The sequence below is a fragment of the Python bivittatus genome, unplaced genomic scaffold, assembly GCF_059951505.1.
Source record: "Python bivittatus isolate LINGU-HERP-01145 unplaced genomic scaffold, Pbiv_v1 ctg000960_np1212, whole genome shotgun sequence".
In the NCBI taxonomy this organism is placed as follows: domain Eukaryota; kingdom Metazoa; phylum Chordata; class Lepidosauria; order Squamata; family Pythonidae; genus Python; species Python bivittatus.
Genome location: NW_028277124.1, coordinates 358834 through 379245, shown reverse-complemented (window position 1 = coordinate 379245; position 20412 = coordinate 358834). Strand labels below are relative to the sequence as shown.

The following is a 20412-nucleotide window of genomic DNA, read 5'->3' as shown; positions in this document are numbered from 1 at the left end:
TAAGGGGGGTACTGGAACAAACCATACATGCACAAGAGAAGAGAACCTGAAATTGATGGAATGCTACTACAACAGTAGCCCTGATGAGAAAGGTTATATGAAATGTATGAGGGAATTAGGGATGGACAGAAGACCTACTGTGCATCCACACTAACTGAGAAACAGCTAGTTACCCAACATTTCAACATAGTGAAGAGGAAGCTGCTCTCACAGCTTGAGATAGCCCAACTACACATTACATCCCAGACTGAAGAAGACCCAGAAGAACAACTGGATGTGCAGCCAACACCTGAAGCTGCAATGTCACTGCCATCCCCTCTATTACAGAGCAGAGCAGCTGATATGAGGCATAAGATCATGGACAAACTAGCTACAGTCAACCCTTGAGACCAATTACCAAGGCTCAATGGAGAAGTACTATCAGATAGTATGCTAGAAGATGCCAATAGAGCCCACACGACAATCCTTACTATCACCATAACTCAAACCAATGAACTGGTATATGCTATAGACACTGTAATCCTGGAGGTGCTTGGCTACATGATCATGAAAAACAGCAGTACATACTCCCCCTGTAAAATGAGGTTGGAGGTTAAGATCAAGGCAACTCAGAGAGAAGTCAGTCAGCTGGTGGAACTACAGAAAGGTGTGGAGATTAAGGATAAGACTCAGCTACTGAAAAAATACAAGGGCCTGACTCTATCTGAAGCCATAGAGATTGCTAAACAAAGGCTCTCAGCACTGGTTACCAAGCTAAGAATATGCACTAGAGAAGCAGAGGCCAAGAAGATAAATGCCCTGTTCTCCAAAGAACTATCCAAGGTATACGCCCAACCACACTGCAACAACATAGTAGCAGCAGAGTCACCAATAGCAGAAATTGAACAGTACTGGAAGAACATATGGGAGAAGGAGAAGACACATAATACCAGTGCAAAGTGGCTTCAGGACCTGAGAACAGATCATATCAATATCTCAGAACAGGAACCAGTCACCATCACACTAGCAGGCATCCAATAGCAGGCAAGAACATGAAGAGCTGGACAGCACCTGGCCCAGATATGATCCACACCTACTGACTAAAGAAACTGACAGCAGTGCATGAACACCTAGCAGCACTGATAAACCAGCTGCTCACAGCAGGCTCCCACCTAGACTGGCTAACACATGAAAGACCCCCACAAGGGAACAGCACTGTCCAACTATCAGCCAATAACCTGCCTCCATACAACATGGAAAGTCCTATCAGGCATCATAGCCACCAAGCTACAGGACCATATGGGCCAGTACATGAGCACAGCTCAGAAGGGCATTGGGAACAACACCAGAGGCTCAAAACACCAGTTACTCATAGATAGAGCAGTCTCCCAAGACTCAGGATCTAGACAGACTAATCTGAACATAGCCTGAACTGACTACAGGAAAGCCTACAACTCAATGCCACACACATGGATCTGTGAATGCCTGGTGCTATACAAAGTCAACAGAACACTGAGGACCTTCCTCAAGAACTCAATGGGACTGTGGAAGACAACACTGGAAGTCAACTCAAGACAGCTCTCACAAGTGGCCATCAAGTGCGGCATATACCAAGGTGATGCGCTGTCCCCAATATTGTTCTGCATATGCTTGAATCCCCTCAGCCAGATAATCACAAGGACTGGATACGGATACAAGTTCAAGAGTGGAACTACCATCAGCCACCTCCTCTACATGGATGACATCAAGCAAGTGGATGAGACATCAACTCACTGATACACCTGATATGGATCTACAGTGAGGACATTGGGATGTCATTCGGACTGGAGAAGTGTGGCCGGATGGTAGTAAAGAGAGGGAAGGTAGTTAAGACTGAAGAAGTGGAACTACTAATGGGCCATGTAGCAGACATACAGACTTGCTACAAGTACCTCAGTATCCCATAGTCACATGGGAACCATAATGAGGAGGCAAGGAAGACAGCAACATCCAAAGGATAAGGCAGATCCTGAAGAGCCCGCTCAGTTGGAAGAACAAGACCCACGCCATCAACATGTATGCCTTGCCAGTCATCAGATACCTTGCTGGTATAGTAAGTTAGCCAAAGGAGGACATGGAGGCTGCCGACGTGAAGACCCAGTAGCTCCTCACAATGTACGGAGGTTTCCACCTCATGTCCAACACCCAGAGACTGTACACCAACTAGAAAGAGGACGGGCATGGTCTAGTAAGTGTAAAAGTCACTGTCCTGGATGAAATCCAGAGCATCCAGAAGTAAGAAGTAAGATGGCACCCAAAGATGAGCTGCTGAGAGAATGCCTTAGGCAGCAGCAGACATGGGAGGAATTTCAAGCAGAAGTGCCATGGCAAGAGAAGACCCTTAATGGGATGTACTATTGACAGATAGCTGAGGTGGGTGATATTGGGAAATCCTACCAGTGGCTGGAAGGGGCTGGGCTAAGAGACAGCACTGAGGCACTGATCATAGCAGCACAAGAACAGGCACTAAGCACCAGATCCATAGGAGCAGGGGTCTACCACACTAGACAAGACTCAAGGCGCAGATTGTGCAAAGAAGCCTCAGAGACAGTCCAACACATAGTAGCAGATGTAAGATGCAGGCAGGAACAGCATATACTGAAAGGCACAACTAGGTAGATGGCATTGTGCACAGGAACATCTGCACAGTGTATGGGCTAGACCCTCCCAAGTCCAGATGGGAGATTCCACAGAAGTTCATGGAGAATAACAGGGCTAAGATCCTCTGGGCCTTCCAGATCCAGATGGACAGGCAGGTACTAGCCAATCAACCAGATATTGTGGTAGTAGACAAGGACCAGAAGACAGCAGTGGTGATAGATGTAGCAGTGCCAAATGACAGCAACATCAGGAAGAAGGAGTATGAGAAGCTGGAGAAGTACCAGGACCTGAAGGAAGAACTAGAGAGGATGTGGTCTTAATGGTGGTAGGAGCACTTGGGGCTGTGACTCCTAAGATGGGAGAGTGGCTCCAACAGATCCCAGGAACAACATCAGAGCTCTCTGTTCAGAAGAGTGCAGTGCTAGGAACAGCTAAGATAGAGATTGATAGCTAGGAACAGTTAAGGTAGAGGACCCGAAATTGAGGATAGGGATGAGAGGGTTTTTTAAAAATTTTATATTTATATATATTTTACTAGAACTCTCATTGTGTTTATCTGTGTCTGTCTGCACCCTCAAGTGAGCCCAAACAGTGCATTATACTGCAACAATTTTTGAATCAAGGTACCTAAAATCTGTTAACTTAAAGAATGTATAAAAAAATCCAGGATCCATTACTCTTTTGGAATTGAAATTTCCATGATGTTCAGACCAGTTTTATTCACAAAGTTCTGGCCATTGCAGCATCCCTGCAGTCAGGTGATCGTGATTTCTGGCACCCCCTGCCAGCTTCCCACAAGCAAAGTCAATTGGGAAGCTGGCAGGAAGTCTGGAGTCACTCCTGCTCCCACTGCTTTTTTGTTTGCCTGTGGTCATTCTGTTTATTTGTTTAGGTTAAGTAAATATTGACTTATTATTGAAGTTTGCTTGCCACTACAATTCTTTTTCTATTTATGATATATGCTGTTCTTAGATGATCACAGGACCATCCAGCTATGGGGTAGGAAAAAAAAATGGTCAGCCTAAAATTTAATGTTCATTCTGGTCACATCAGACTGCAGTACTTTTCTCTCAAAGGATCACCCAATGGGTCACAGGATTGTCTAGTGTATGTATGTATGTATATATGTGGATAGATAGATAGATAGATAGATAGATAGAGATTAGATTATATCTATATTTCTTTGAGATAGCTAACAAACAGCTTCTGAAAATACAGTTCAACAATTAAATGTAAAACATACTACAACAGGAACAAAGCTACATTAAAGAAAACAAAACATGAATCACCAACAGAATCAAATGATACGTGGCAGCAGTTGGAAAAAAAACATTCAAAATTATCTCCTAGCAAAAGGATTTATTTCAGTTCATTTAGGATCTGAAATCTTTAATGCTGTATCAAGATGGTTACAGTCATTTTAGCTTTGTGTTGATTTTGAAATACCAATGTTATGGCTGTGATTTTATGTTGCTATATAACATAAAACACATAATGTTTTTCTTTAAAGCCAGCCAGCCAACTTTCTGTCTGTCTGTCTGCCTATCTTTATATCTAGCCATCTATCTATCTAATTTGCCAGATATGAGCATTCTATTATTTTTAAATATATAAAAAACAGCTCTTCAGAGATGCTTATATAGTTTATTCTTTGGTTAAATACCTTAGTGTGAAAAGAAGATGAAAAATATGTCTCATTTGGCCACAGCAGAAAGGTAACAATGTATGGAACCTTGATTGCTAACTGAAGCCTTGGTTACAGTTGCTAAGGTGGTCACAATCCTTGGCACTTACCAGTACTGAATGTGAATATCCTTAGGATTAAAGATGGGTACAGACCACCTTCTTGCTGAAGGATGTACAATTTCTGACACTGCCTCCTTCTTTTTTCATTACTGGAGAGTGGGTCTTGCATATATAATTTCATTTTCTATACCAGATTTTTCCTCAGTGTCAGGCATAAGAAGCCACTGGAAGGAAGTAGTGCTCCATAGCTAGCTGAGTGGGGAAAAACATCATGGAAACCCTTCCAGTAATGGATGGAGACCTTATCTACTGCTCTTTTTGGTCCACCATTTGAGACAATGGGAGAACTGACCCTGTTTGACATTTATACTGATCATTACAAGAGTCCAAAGGATTGGTATTCTTAATGGCTCCAAGTTTTTACTAACAGAGAATAAAAGATTAGACAGGGAACTTTCAAAACCTGACAGAAGTGGAGTGGGGCAGACAAAAAATAGAAATAAATCAAACACAAAAGGATAAAGAGCAGAGAGAACTGAAGAGATTAAGACTGAGTTTAGAACATTCTGGACCAGAAATGGACCTAGAAATGAAAGGAGCCAAAATCATTCAATTTTGACACAAAGTTTTCAATGTGTTGTACTTAAGGAAACAGGAAGACCTCAGCAGGCAAGCAGAAGAGAATCTCAAATCAGAGCCTTCAGTGTTGTGGTACTGACCCAGATGAAAACAAAGTTTTCATTGCAGCTGTCACTCATCCACGAGACTGGGAAGAGAGGAACTGAGCCTCAGAGAAGACATCAGTCCTGGAACCAAACCTATTCTGTAAGTGCAAATGAGGTAGAGAGATAAAGAGAAAAATTCACTAGATTATGTAAGGGGGTTAATAAAATATCCCGATGACAGTGAATTATATAATGGAAGGTTAAATTCAGCCTAACCAACTCCTTACTTTGATTCAATGAAAAACAGGTGATTTCTTTATTCTTATAGCAAGTATGATTTTTTTTTAAATTATAACATTTATTATCCTAAAATCTTTCATTTAATCATATTGGTTCCTGAATTTATTCCTACAACAAATATATTTTTCACTTTTTATTTAAACTCTCTTAGGCATGAATTAATCTTATAGTATATTAACTAAGCTACTAGTGGGAGGTGGGAGGAGTGACTTTAGGAGATGGTTTATTTTAGCTAGCATTATAGCTGCAGAAGTTTATTAGCTGGGCTTAGTTAAAGGTTATAATTTTTCCACAGCAGGTTATAAATCTCATAAATAAACCATAAGGAAAGAAATTTATAGCTATTCTCCCACCATGTATTGGTAACAAAACTACAGTGGTTCCTCAAGGGCAGCCTGAAATGAGAGAGGTAGGAGCCTGTTACTGGGTGGCTAGCAAGAGTTAAAAACATCACAGTGTGAAAAGAAGACAATAAAAGAACCGAACATGCCATGTCAGGGACATGTTGCAATAGTCTAAACGGCAACTGTATTTTCTGGGTTCACACATAGTATTAAGCCCTGATTTGCTTAACCACAGTTTACTAAATGAACCATAATTGGCTAAGTTTATACCTTACCCGAAGCCATAAACCATTGTTTACAAATCCACAGTGGTGGGTTTATTCAGCAGACTGACTGAACTACACAAATCACATTATGGCTTAGTGTAGCATGTGAATCCACCCCCCTTCTTATTATGACAGCGTCATTCTTTTATGCATGGATGATGCCATTCTCACTGCAAAGAAGCCCATATTTTGAGCATCAGCTTGTTTTATAGGAACAGATGAATAGGCCGGCTTTCTTGTGATTAATCTTATTCCAGAAGAAAGGAAGAAGGCAAAACGTTTTTTAATGGCTGAGAGTACGTTAGCTTTACACAACTCAACTTTTTCCTTTATTAAAAAGACTATATTAGTGTATAAGTGGGAATCACTAGCTAATACCATGTGTTTAACAATATTAATTAAAATCTGTAAAAATTGCTCAGTGGATCAATGTGTCTGGATAAAAGCATATCCTTGAAACGTGGCAGGCAGAGTTGACTACAGCTTCTTATGTTCCAAGTGACAAGCAAGAAGTCCTGAGAGACCATCGCAAATCACGCAATTATGAATTGCTTCTCATTATTTTTGCTGTGCCGCTGGTTAGGGTCATGGTCACACCAAACTTTTGGAAAAATAACTACTAACATTAGATGACCATGATTGCAGAGCTTCTTAATCCTAAAGTATCTGTTTAAGACACGAAACATCCTAAGCAGGGTCCCAAAACAATGCATCGGTAGATTCAAATGCACAATAAAAAAGCAGAGAAGATCACTGAAGTATTTCACTTAAACACTTCCACTGATCGTCATGAAGTATTCATGCTGCACATCATTAACTTTTGGTCTAATCCATCAACTGTGAAATTCATAGTTAGCATTCAGGACGTCTAGGAACTGACTGGTTGTTTTATTCATAATATAAATCTGAAGATGCTCCATCTTTCTTAAGGTGACATCCCAATTCAGAAATAAAGGACAGTAAAGATTAAGGGAACTTTGAAGAGAAGAATAGTTTTTTTATAGGCAGCAAAGCGCCATTGTCCCCAATTATATGACGGAAGGCTCTTTTCTTTTCCATTTCAGAGGACAAAAGCTAAAAGATGGCTTTAAATGAAAGACTCCTCTAGAAATGCAAAAACATGAGCCGGGCAGATTCCTAATCCACAGCGCCCTGTGAGCAGTTACAAAAAGGGATAGAATCTATGCCAATAAAGAGTTGAGAAACACCTTTATTGGCACTGGAGGCCCTCATAACAATCCAAAACAGCCGCAGAAGAATAAAAGTGGCTCCCCTGCAGGCAAGCAAATGATGTTCATTTCATCACTTCCATTCTCCCTTTCTCCCTGAAATTATTGTTTATTGAAAACCCCACATTTGGTCAAAGAGCAGCCAGGGAGAAGCAGTTTTAAGCAAAGAAGTGTTGTCCTGGCTGGGAACAGTCCATCTGGAGCAGTCCCTGTCTAATGTAGATTGGGAATCTCATCACTTTTTTTCCTTCCAAACAGAAGCAGGCCTTGTAAGCATTAAAAATGCTTCCAATATAGCATTGGAAAGGAACAGTGTAACATATACTTTGGCCCTTGGAGGCTTCAGGTAGGTAAATGATCCAAATAAATACAAAACAACAAATTGGAAAGGAGAAAGGTTGGCAGTATTTTTTTTCCTTTTTGTATTTCATTTGTCATATTTATTCATCCTATTTATATGGATACCCATCTCACAATCAAGTGACTCTGGGTGGCGTACAACAAAGTTAAAAACCATATATACAAATTCATATTAATGTTATTAATATTAAAAACTTTAAAATTATAAAAGCACACAGCTAAAACAAAATTAAAGAGAGATTCGGCAAAGAGAAAGTGTTAATTACACTGGAGCCATCTCAATATTTTTATTGTGTTATTGTAAATCTTAATACATTGTATTATTTCAATAGAATGATATTTATATAGTATAATTAAATTCTTGATATTCTGTTACTTAGGTACCTTAGAGTACTGAAATAATGAAGAGAAAAAGAAAAAAGTGTGTATTCTATCGATATTAATTACAATTTAGGATATCAATGTTACGAGCGTTATAATTATTTGGCTTTTCCATTCAAAGTTAAATATAGCATTGGAAAGGAAGAGATGAAAGAAGAACACACTGTGACATTCATCAAAGTATTTGTTATATAATAAAGGTTTTGGTCTTAAGCTAAATTAATTGATATTGAAATCTCCATTGTATTGTCACAATAAAAAAAATGAAGTAACAATACATACATTGGCTGTATCTACATATCTCCTAGCTGCTACTGAGTTTGATCTAGAAGGGCATTTCAAGGTGATTTTGAAATTTCCTGCTTGGGTAGAACAGCCAAGGAATTTCAATAGAGCGCAAAGAGCTTTGATAAGACTACGCGTATCTCTCAGGGAATTTTGCACTTTCCAGCTTGTAACAGTACTCACCCAGCATCTCGGTTATTTCATGCAATAGCATGGCTCTGAGTAGAAGTTCGAGTTCTCAGTTCTCATCATGCCTCAGGCTAGACCTTCCTTCGGCAAGGCACTTCAACTTTTCCACTGCTATTCTGGGGTAAGAGTAATAGTTTACTTTAGAAGATTATTTTAATGAAGTATGTGACAGCATACTTGAAGATAATTTACTACAGCTGAAACATTAACACTTACAACAACCACGTGACACCACTGCTGTAAAACCAAAGTTAAGTTCTAAAGTTTGGGAGGACAAAAAAGCCAGTGGACAGCTTAGTCCTGCCCTTCCACTAAAACAGATAAGATTTAGACAGGGTTCTTTCCCCTAAACCAAGTACAGAATTGGAGCCTTAATGCTGATTAATTTCTTGTTCCCATCTTTAGCCACCCTGCCTATTACAGTAAGGACAACAGCAAGGTTTCCAAGAAGTATAGTACAAGGACAGTAGTAAACTACAGCCTATAATAAAAATGGCTAGCTGCTCCAGTGTAGCTGAAAGTATTGATGGTGAGATAGCTTGATCAGATGGCTTGATGGTTAATCAAGTCCTGAACATCTGTTGAGATGGTTCCATAGTTCTTGCGTCTGTTGTCTTCTACCTCATTGTTCAAATTCAAATGCACTCTTTTTGTTTACAGCTTCTGTGCTCATCTTTTACCCAGTATGTTTCCTTTGTAGTGTGTGTGTATGTATCCTATTCTTAGGCACATTGCTTTCCTTGCATTATACCCAGATAGTTCAAAGCCGGATAAAGTGATCTCCCAACAGCAGTCTTAAGTTTCTGGCATGGTATTTTAGCTGTAATTTCTGTTTTGTCCTTTTCCTTTGTTCAGTGGTGCATTGAGCTATTACTCACTTTTGACCTGTCGTGAAGTTAGTGTCAGTCTTGTCTGATTGTTTTCATTCTAGTCCTACCTGGCTGTGCCTAATTTCTATTCATGCTTTCATATAAATCCTGGGAAGAATAACTGGTCCTGCAGAGGCTTCCTAAGGCCACGCTTGCAAAGGTGCTGAATAAATTTCAAAACATGAAGTCCGTAATAATGAGGTTGTGACAGTGCTACTGCTAGTAGCTGGCCTTGAGAAATGATTTCGAAAAGATTGTCCCTTGAAGGAAATAAAACATTTTATTTCAACCTGAGTTGCATAGGAGCAGTGCTAAAAATAAGTTCTATTAAATGTTCAATTCAAGGAAAATGAATCAAGGGGTAATTACCCCTTCTTAAGAAAAAGTCAAGGATCTCCATCAGCAGAGAGAAGGGAGACTGTATTTCATTTCTATTGGGCTAAAGGAGAGTTAAGCTCCTTATTAACTTTCCAGAATTCATCTGCTGTCTATTGTTCTGTGTTAAATGGTCAAGTTTGTAAGACTGAAAGGTCTGAAAATTCACTATGTCTGGTGAAAGCAGGCAATAATAGCGATGGACTGTGAAATGCCTGTTACTTCCAAAGCTTTTTTCCTCTATAAAAATACAAAGTTTATGACTGACCGTGACTGTTTAAGATGTTTTCATATCCTAAGGATATTTCTTACACATCCTGCCCAGGATTAAAGTACAGTTTTAGAAGCAGGAACATTCTACTAAAACAAACAAAAGAAAGGGGGAACAAAAAAAAGGTGTATAGCTCCATTTTTCATGTAGAAGCACAAATGCTGCAATATTTTGTTCAGTTATGTATATGAATACTAGAGGACATATACATGTATGTGACCGTACATCAGTGTTTCTCAACCTTGGAACTCGAAGATGGGACTTTAACACATCTTGGAGTTGCTAAGGTTGAGAAATACTGCCCTAGACAGTTCAAGTCCAGCCATAGGTCTATTTTTCCCATCAGTGAAATTCCAAGGCCCAGATGGGTCTGTCTCTGCAGAAAGGAACTGTGGGATGGGAGCAACCTGAAAAAGTTGCCCATCCCGGGTGGCATATGCAGTGGCTTTGGCCACAGCCAAGCCTATAGCAAACCATATATATATATATATATATATATATATATATATATATATATATATATATATTTGAGGAGGACATTCAAAAATGCAGGAGCACTTATATAATATTTAAAAGACCATTCAAAATTAGGGGACAGAGAACATGGAAAGGGTGCCTCCATAACCCCCAAATTATAGTTGCAATGAAAGTTCATAGAAACCCACCATAGGAAATTAAAAAAAAAAAAAAAAAAGTGGAAAAGTTAACATTTAATCACTGTAGACATTTTCCATGCAAAATTGCAAATAGGTACATGTTTCCAGTGCAGTGACAATTTCATTTGCCTGCTGTTGTTCTGAGTAGATGAATGTTACATAATGCTAGTACAGCCTAGGATGTAAAAGAGAACAATAGTAACCAATTGGGGGAAAGATGATTGACCAAGTGTCTACTCACCTGCACATGATATTTTTAATTATTTTTATTTTTATATAGTACCTTGTAAGAAATCTGCTCTGTGCAGAAAGCAAGAAAACAGCCAGACTTTTACTGATCCACAAATCCTTATATTGTATTCACTTCACTCTACACAATTGTAACATGCAGAACTCTAGTTTACCATCAATTAACTTGGAAGTTATTTAATATTTATTTAGGATAAATGATTAAATTGTTATATTGTATTTTAATTGCTATTTATCTTTTCTGTAAACCGCCCAGAGTTGTTTTTTTTAATAAGATGGGCAGTGACAAATCTGACAAATAAATAAGTAAATAAATAAATTCAAACTCATAGAACCTTGGTACTGATTTAGCAGTAGCTCCATAAGATTGAGATCAGCAACAAAGGCAAATAAGTCTAGTTCAGCTCATAAAACAGTCCTATTTGTCATACAGAAATTTAGGAAGAGCAACAGGAAGATTTCTACAGTAAAGATTCCAGTTTTGTTCACCATCTTATGTATTTTGTGTATCCAGCACTTACTTGTAATATCGAATTGCATGTGCCATTTGTCAGGCTATGCCAAAAAGACAACCCAATTTCATTACTATGGATACATCTACATACTGTATATGTTTACCAATCTACCAAAATTTACAAATTTGCACACAATCAAGCAGCAAACACATGCCAATCAAAGAACTACCAGAGGAGCAAAACAAAACCCCCACCCCCACCAGCACTGGCAAGGCAGGCCACAGCACACAAATAGAGCGCAAACCCCATCCCATTTTAGCACTGAAGATATGACCCAGCCGGGTAATGAAATGTTTGCAAGAAAAGAACCAAGATCAGAGGACCCTACAGACTCCACAGAATTCTATTACTATTTTTAAGTGAATCACTCCTAAATGATGTGAAGGAACATAGTGATGGATCCCAGATACAGCATGAGAGCTACCAGCCCTTAGTTATCAATTCTTTGTTCCTTCGCTTTGATTGATTTCAAATCCCTTCTATCAGGATGTTAAATGAGAAATCAGGCCAAAGGTTCCTCCATTCCAAATTCTCTCTGGCTAATCAATTGCCCTGAGAAATTAATGCCTTTGATACAGTATGCATTCCAAAATTAAGTGTAATCTATATTTAAATAATGGTGGTTTTGTTTGTCTTCTTATACCTAAAGAAAATACATGAATGAAAGAAGCCTAAGGGAGCTAAGGCACTTAAGCATCGAAGGGTTATATTGAATAAAGGGGCAATTAACTACACTTTCATTTAAGGAAATCAACACCATCAGTTGATTTTTGAAAAGATTTTTTTAAAAAATTTTCTGGCAATATGCCTGACATACCCCATTAAAGACATGTAATTTGTGTGTCTGTCTATGTGCATGTATGTTGTCTTCTCCTTCTTTGACCATGTGAAGCTTTCTCCAAGGAAGAAAGGCAACACAAACAAGGATTGAGGGGTTTTCTTTTTACATATCTATTGAAATAGACATCCAGACAGCTATAGACATCTGTTCCTATGTCAACACATTAATTATCTGCTTCTGTTACTTTGCCCACAGGCATGTCATTTGAGTTCTACCCATTCCAATATGTCTTTTTTTATTGGATGACCTTCACTTTCTTTATGATCCTTGGCAGGAACGGACCTAGCCCAAGCAGCAAAGGCTAATTGAAAGAAAAATAGATTCTTTGAAAATAAGTTATTTTCCACAATTTTTACAACTGTTCTAGCCCTATTTTGGCTTTACTTTTATTTTATTCAGCAGTAATTTCAGAATCCTAACTTTGGGCCACTTTTGCAACATGATGACTATCTTGGGGTGGGGTGGAGGGTCACATGTGCCTTCTTTCTCCTTATCTCTGACTCATGCTTTTCATACCTTCTCTTTCTCTCTCTTTCTCCCCCTCTTACTTTAGTTGTTGTGGTACTATTTTGTTATATGCAACATTGCCCTTGACTAAAGAAACAACATCAGGAAAGGGAATGTATTTCTCCATCCACTTAGACCTGTCTCCCTGTGTGCCATCCAACTTGGCTCCATAGGATTTACAGCAGATTTGGAGGAGAGTGCAACAGGCCCCAGGAGAAGGATAGGACAAACTTACCTAATGTTGGATCTCAGGTTCTGCATGGAAAAGTATCAGAATATATCTATATTCTAATACTTTTCCATGCATAACCTGACAGATGAATGGAAAGTGGACATAAGGAAAGAGGATGTGGACGTTGCTTGGAATAGAATGAAAAGAATTGTAGTAGAAAGTGCCACAGAATGGGGTTAAGTCAGTTTAATGAGAGTATCAAAAAGTATATTTGATGGAGTGATTAAATGAAAGAGGCTCCAGGCAAGAAAAAAAATGTTCATAAAGAAATGATTGTTGCAAACAGTGAGGATGAGAGAAAGACTCTGTATAATGTGTCTAGAAATAAAAAATGATAATTGTAAAGAATATAGCAATGAACAGTTAAAAGAGATAGAGAAAATGCAGAATAATTTTGATGGAAATAGAATCTTTTTGGAAGTGGGTGAGAACAGCTAAACAAGGAGCCTCCAGCAGAATGAATTGAGTTAAAAATAAGTGATGACATTATTTGGGATGAAATGGAACTGAAGGAATGCTGGAAGAAATATTTTAGAGATGTGTGTAGGAATCATAATGATAAGTTGAAAAATAGAATTGGCATGAATGCTATGAAAAGAGATGGAAAGGAAGCCCTAAATGAAATGAAGTATAGTGTGTAAACTAGTTATGGCTATATTCCATTTTCTTATTTTGTGTCTTTAATTTATTTTGCTTAGTTCTGAGAGTCTTTTGGATTACCACAAGTACATATTGGATGGATGGATGGATGGATGGATGGATGGATGGATGGATGGATAGATGTTTGCATCTTAGAGGAAAATGTATTTGAGACTCTCCCACCAAACTCTCTTGTCAAGCTGCTCCAGTTTATGCTTTTACATAGCAGTAATCCAGACAATGAAAAAGTTGCATGCATTCTGCTGGGATTATAGGTTGCAATCCAACATGTCATACTAATTTCTTCTTATTTGTTATCTATAAGCTAGATCCACAGTTCAGCTATGGATCAAATGTCCTTTATGAAACTTTCCTCAGTTGTGACAACCTGAGTGAAAAGGCACCTGAACCCAGAGGAGCAAGAGACATCAGATTATTGCTATGTGCCTTCCCCAGTATAACTATGAATGGCCAAGTTCACACACATAATGGACAACTAACTAGATAACCATGTTTTATTTATTATCTTTTTGAACTCTGCCACTGTAGTTAGTTAATGATTCAGTGTGTTATATAAACCTAGAAAATTGAGTTAGTTTAGTAAGCCAGGGATTCTTGAACTTGGCAATACAGGGACCCCCTAAAATGATTTTGTTTTTAATTTGCCATTAATTAAACTTAGGAATTCATTGAGGTTAGAGTGGACAAAAAATGGTTGTATTAATTACCTTAAATTAAATTATAATTTCTAAATGAAATAAAATAATGATAGGATCTTACAGCTTTGTAAAATAAGACTGCTTCTTTGGAAATAAACTAAATGAATAGCCAGTAAATTTAAAAACATAATTTAAGAGGAAGGATGAGCTTGCTTGTTTTTACATATGTCCTGAAATCTGGGGTTCATTGAAAAGAAAACTATTCTTATTCATCAAGTCAGGGGGGAAGGGAAGGATACCTTTTGCCTTCAATGAGCTTCCTATAAACTATTCTTAAAATGCTGCTGCTTGCAAAACACTGACAGGCATTACATAGCTTTTGGCACTATTTGTCTTAGTGTAGCTGCACTGAAATAACAGTCACGTCCCATCCTCCTTTCACTTTCATCATAATTCCCTCTGCAGAATAAATCTCAAGTCTGATGGTCAGAGCTTTGCATAGAAGCCTCCTGTCTCCCAAGGATGATTACTCCTCCTTTGAAAGATAAATTGAGTTAGAAAAATGGAACATCCAGGGCTCTGGAGCAACTGAGTTGTTTTGAATTCAGCATATTTTTGCATCAAACTGGTAAGCCTGCTTGGAAAGGATTTTTGAGGAAGGCGCTCTCTGATGACCTTCCATCCATTGTCTCATGACCTCCCACTGAGGTTTGCCCACACTTAGGGAAATGCTGGAATAAGCCATAGATATGCTACTCTGGGCTAGCAAGTCAGGCAAACATACTGCATGGAAGTCATCATTCTTTGAAACAGGAGTGTTCTGTGTGGTTAGTGTCTTGATCCTTGCAATGCACCAGTGGTAGTTTTACCCACCTTGATACTCTCAGTTCTTGCATTACCTATTCTCTCCATGGCATGGTGTGTTGATGAAATTATTACACCAGTGTAGAAAGTAATGAAAACTTCCAGTTGCAATTGAAAGCAACAACATGTCCCCTCATAATTTCTTATACTCTGCTCCTACTGTTCCCGGAAGCACAATAAAAGAGTCACTTGGAGAAGTGGTAGGTTACCTTCATCTAAAGTGAAAAAGAAGAAATACTTCCTGATTATCTATATCTGTGTGACAGGAAGCATAAAATGTTGAACTTCTTTCTGCATTAAAGAACACCGAGGGCTACCCTGAACAGCCTAAGTAACATATTTATCCAAATTCCTTCCAAATTAATGATCGTCTCAGTTTAGTTTCAGAACAGATAGTTTTGATAAATTCAAGTCTGACAAGAAAAATTAACTATGACCCAAGTAATTAATTCACATTTTCTTTTGATTAAAAATGGGGGAGAAGATTATTTTGTATGTAAATTCTAACATGGAAGGAAATTGAATAGCTTGGTTTCTGATGGCTTATTGTGTATATGGTAGTTTACAAGTTTGTTCTATGATTCCATTATCAATGAGCAGGGAACTATTTAAAAAAGCACTTCTGCCATATTTCTAATTTGCACTAAGGACAGTTAAGGTTGGACTGTAATAACTACATTTTTGAAAAAGTATTCAGATATATTCTAGCCACTTAAAGATAGAGTGTTAATTATACGTTAAGTGGAAATACGGTTAGCTCCGAGATGAGAAATCTTTTCACTTAATTAAATGAAATAGCTGTGTTTGCTAGAAGGAGTAAAAACTCTCAATTTTCTCATGTGAGGACAAAAAAACTTTCAAATGCCAGGTATCTATACAATAGAGATTGTACAGATACCTGGCATTTGAAAGATGTTTATCTACAATGTTATCAGACTCTGCTAATAATCCTGAACTTTTATCAATCTGATACTAAGGTTGATGTATTTTCTTTCTCAACAATGAACAGAATTTTCAGGAGATACTGAAATACAGTATAATGTTTTTAAAAGGTCAGCCCTTAAAATCAAAACAGCAGGGGAAACAATATATTTTCTTATAAAAGTAGCTGGGAGTAAGTAAGACAAGACAACCTCAGAAAGAATGGATCTTTATTTCCATCACCAACTGATTTTTTACGTATTAAGTCTTTAAACCAACAAGATATTTGCCTACAGATATTTCTTCTAATTTTGTTCGTCTGTATCATAGCATCCTGTGGTCTATCCTCCAGCTAGCTTTTGATAATACTCTTGTGAATTGATTCTGCCAGGAGGAGCAGAATTACTGAGGCATGTATTTTGATCAATGTATGTAATTTCTTTTATGCAGAGCTTGGAAGGAAAAGCAGAGGAAGCACATATGTACTACCCATCTTCTTTCATATGAAAGTGTAGAAGATACAAATAACATTGATACATTTTATTTACTGGCTTTGCATACATGGCATGGGCTAGTCAAAATGCCTTAGCCTTATTGCCATTGTATGCCTTCTCAAATAGTCAGTTGTGGTTTTATAATAACTTCTCCTTTATTCTGTCTGATCTTGAATTCTGATAATGACTTTTATTACACTGGCCATACCAGCCATAACTATAAATAGCATTCATGTTGCTTAAGGTATATTCATAAATTCATTCATTTCAATATAAAGCTGATCAACATTCACTAATAACCAGAATCTTAAACCAAGATTTGAAGAATTAAAAAAAAAAATTGAAAAAGCATGAACCCATGGTTAACATACCACTGATGAAATTTATAACCACAGCATGATAGAACAGCTGCCATTAGAACACAATTCCTATTTATCTGGTGGAGGGAGCCAATTCATGTGAAGTAGGCCCTTCCCAAATGGGTATTCAAGTAAACATCTAAAAGTGGAAGAAGTGTCCCATTCCATGAAAGATACATCCCCACAATTCATATATATATAACAAACCAGAAGGTTAGTAGAGTGAATTGTATACACAGACACACACACACACCCCAGAACCACCATCCAAATAGTAACATTAATTTGGTATGAAAGTATATATAATCTGTGTACCTGTCAGCCCTTTGAGGTAGGCCAGGTCAGGAAACAGACTCTACAAATCTAACTGAAACTACACTTCATTAATATAGGCTAACAATAACAGAATCTCAGTAACAGTAACATAGCCTGACTGAGTTCTCCCCTCCCTCTATTCCTCTTCCACTAGACTGAATTAGCAAGGAGTCAGGCTGAGCTCTTTTCTCACACTTTTGCTGTTGCCCAGGCTTAAAGTCTGTGGCTGACTAAAACACCACACTTCAGCCCTGGAGTAACCATTATGCAAAATAAGCATGTGCTTAGGGCACCAAGGGAAGGGGGGCACCAAGGAAAGGGGAGCACCAAGGGAAGGGGAGCATTGCAGAGTTCTTTTCCCCTATCTATCATACCTTTAACTCTCACTAACTGAGTCTTAATGTCTTGTCAATGAAGCAATGGAAGGGTTGAGGGGCACCATTGTTGGGTTGGGTTTAGGGCATCAATTGGCCTTAATCTGCCCCGTCACATTTACATTCAAAAGGGATTACAACCCAATATGCTTTTATTGTCTCAGTGAGAACAAACAGTTAAGGGATCATCTCAAGGAGGGGAGGGTGCAGAAGTCATCATAGCTCATTATCATTCCTCTGGACATAAAATAGGCCTGAGTGTAACCAATCTTTTAAGGACATTGTGATAGATATACAGTAGAGACCAAATTGGAATGATCATTTAAACAACATTCTTGAATCTGTCAACACCACATTTTTAGTTTTAAACTGCCTTGAAAAATCACCACCCTGCCAAGGTATAATGAAGGTGGGGGCATTGTTTATAAAGATGCACTGAATGTTTCCTGAATGTTGTTTACAAGGTATTCACTACTATATTACATCCCAGGAAATGCATTGAACAAATGCAAATGCAATGAACAAAATTATTCACGCAGATCAGACAGATTATCTTCCCAAAAGGAAGATGAAAGATAACAGCAGATCTATCAAAAATGCACTAGAATTCATCAATATTAAGAGAAAGGAAGGCAGCAGTAATATTTCTAGATGTGGAAAAAACTGTTGACAATTTGGAATTTACTAGAGGTCTTCAACAAAACGAATCCCGGGGAAGAATTCAAAACCTGGGTGGAGAGCAGATTATCAACGGCAAACAGGAAAGACTACAGTGAGTGGAACACTCTCTGCAAGCTTTTCAGTTAGCAAAGGAACGAGGCAAGGAAGCCCACTCCCTCCTTTACTATTAGTAATTGCTCTGGAAGTCTTGGCTCACAAGATTCCAAAAGGTAAACATAAAATTAAATTAAATTAAAATTCAAGGAAAGGAGTACAAGATTAAATGTTATACAGAATCAATATCATTTGTTAGGATGTATTTTTAACCCTGATTGATCATTGGAAGGATCGATAATGAAGCTCAAGCTCAGATATTTTGGTCACCTAATGCGAAGAGAGATCTCTTTGGAGAAGACCCTGATGCTGGGAAAGATTGAAGGCAAAAGGAGAAGAGGACGGCAGAGGATGAGATGGTTAGATAGCATCACTGAAGCAATGAGCATGAAACTGAGCAAACTCAGGGAGGCAGTGAAGGACAGGAAGGCCTGGCGCAATATGGTTCATGGGGTCACGAAGAGTCGGACACGACTTAACAACTAAACAACAACAACAAAAAGGATGTATTTTACAAATTGTTCCTCAAATATGACATAGAGACAGAACAAATTAAAAATGGTATGATAAAATGGATGAGAAACTTTAAAAACATAATAACAATGGGGCAATGGGAAGAACTTCAATAACATTTGCACCAAACTACAATTTGAGGAAAAATGGGTACAAAATGTTGTACAGATGATATATAACTCTGTCAATGATTACCAAGATGAACAAATCATACAATAATAAATGTTGGGAAAGCCACAACAAAGGAGGAAAAATTCGCCATATGTGATGTTTATACAAAAAAGACTCAAAAGTACTGCAAAGAAATAAACCAAAGCATTTAGAAATTTTGAAAATAAAATGAAAACCACAAATATTTTAATTAGGTATAATCCCAGAGACTATAAATGAAAAGCATAGCTATTTATGAAGATATATGTTGACAGTGGCAAGAATTAATCTGGTACAACATTGGAAAAGAGAAACCTTGCCATCAATACAGGATTGGGAGCCTAAAATGGAAGAATATGTGGCAATGGAAAAACTGACTGCATACATTCACAGTAGAAGTCTAACCAAATTCCAGGAGGAATGGTTCCATTATGTACCACAGGGTTCCTTAACCTCAGCAACTTTAAGATGGGTGGGCTTCAACTTCCAGAATTCCCCAGCCACCCTTCCATTCTGGGAGTTGAAGTCCACCCATCTTAAATTGCTGAGGTTGAGGAACCCTGATGTACAACATATCACACATCAAGGCAAGCCAGGACACTTGGAACATGCTTTTTTAAGAAAAAGAGAAACTGTTTCAAAAATAATTAACAATTCAAATAGAAATAAGTAATAATCACATATCTCACATATTTAAATAGCAATTAGCAATTGAAGGAAAAAAGAAAGGTGGGGAAGAGAGGGGAGTGACTAGAATGCTTTTTCCTATAATGCTTTTTTCCTATTTTTCTTTGTTTTGCCTTTTTAATTTTTAATTTTTTAATCATATTTTCACTTCCACCTTCACTCTCATGTAAAGTTCTTTTTATATAAATACATGTATTCCTTTTCTTTGTTTTTGCTTTTTTGATGTTGCTTGATTTACCTAATTAATAAAAAAATAAAACCAGGAAGGTATGCCACCCCTTCACCCCCATAAATCTTCATTACACTCTATAGCACTGTACAAATACAAGCAAGGAAAAAGTATTGATCCTAATTTACAGGTGATACTCCAAATGTTACAAAGTGTTGAGCTATCAGGAGCTTCCTTTGTTTTTAACAGCAATCCTTTACATTAAGCAAAAAAAAAAAAAAACCCTGATAATTGTCTATTACGATGTAGCAATATTCATATTTTTGTAACTTTTTAATCACATTTGCCCCATTTATTCCCTTCACCCCAATTTGAAAGGGGCATTCAACTGTAAAAAGATGCCTATTACATTCCAGTTAGCTAGCATGGAATGGAGTTCAAGTTACTTAGCAAATGCTTGGCAAAAGATATTGTGGTGCCAATGTCTTTTATTTTAATTGTCCTCTCTTTTCTCAATTATTTTAAACCCATGGGATAAAATGCATGCTATTTATTTCTTCTCTTCTTAAAAAAGCAAGCAGTTCTCTGAGGCCAG

The 20412-nt window shown here is 37.8% G+C and overlaps 1 protein-coding gene and 1 long non-coding RNA gene across 6 annotated transcripts in view; one reads left to right on the top strand and one right to left on the bottom strand.

Moving 5' to 3' along the window:
• The window catches only part of LOC148213610 (uncharacterized), a 66185-nt gene extending 57685 nt beyond the window's left edge, over positions 1 to 8500 (bottom strand). Inside the window, exon 1 of one of the 2 annotated variants that reach the window (XR_015794219.1) lies at positions 8379 to 8500. This is a non-coding gene — a long non-coding RNA (uncharacterized LOC148213610). The remainder of the gene's footprint in view (positions 1 to 8378) is intronic. The other variant, XR_015794218.1, reaches the window with a different exon arrangement.
• LOC112541346 (uncharacterized) overlaps positions 8366 to 20412 on the top strand; it is a 124025-nt gene continuing 111978 nt past the window's right edge. For 3 of the 4 annotated variants that reach the window (XM_088131390.1, XM_088131388.1, XM_088131389.1), the window contains exon 1: positions 8366 to 8505. The gene's annotated coding sequence lies outside the window, so the exon portion shown is untranslated. The remainder of the gene's footprint in view (positions 8506 to 20412) is intronic. The other variant, XM_088131391.1, reaches the window with a different exon arrangement.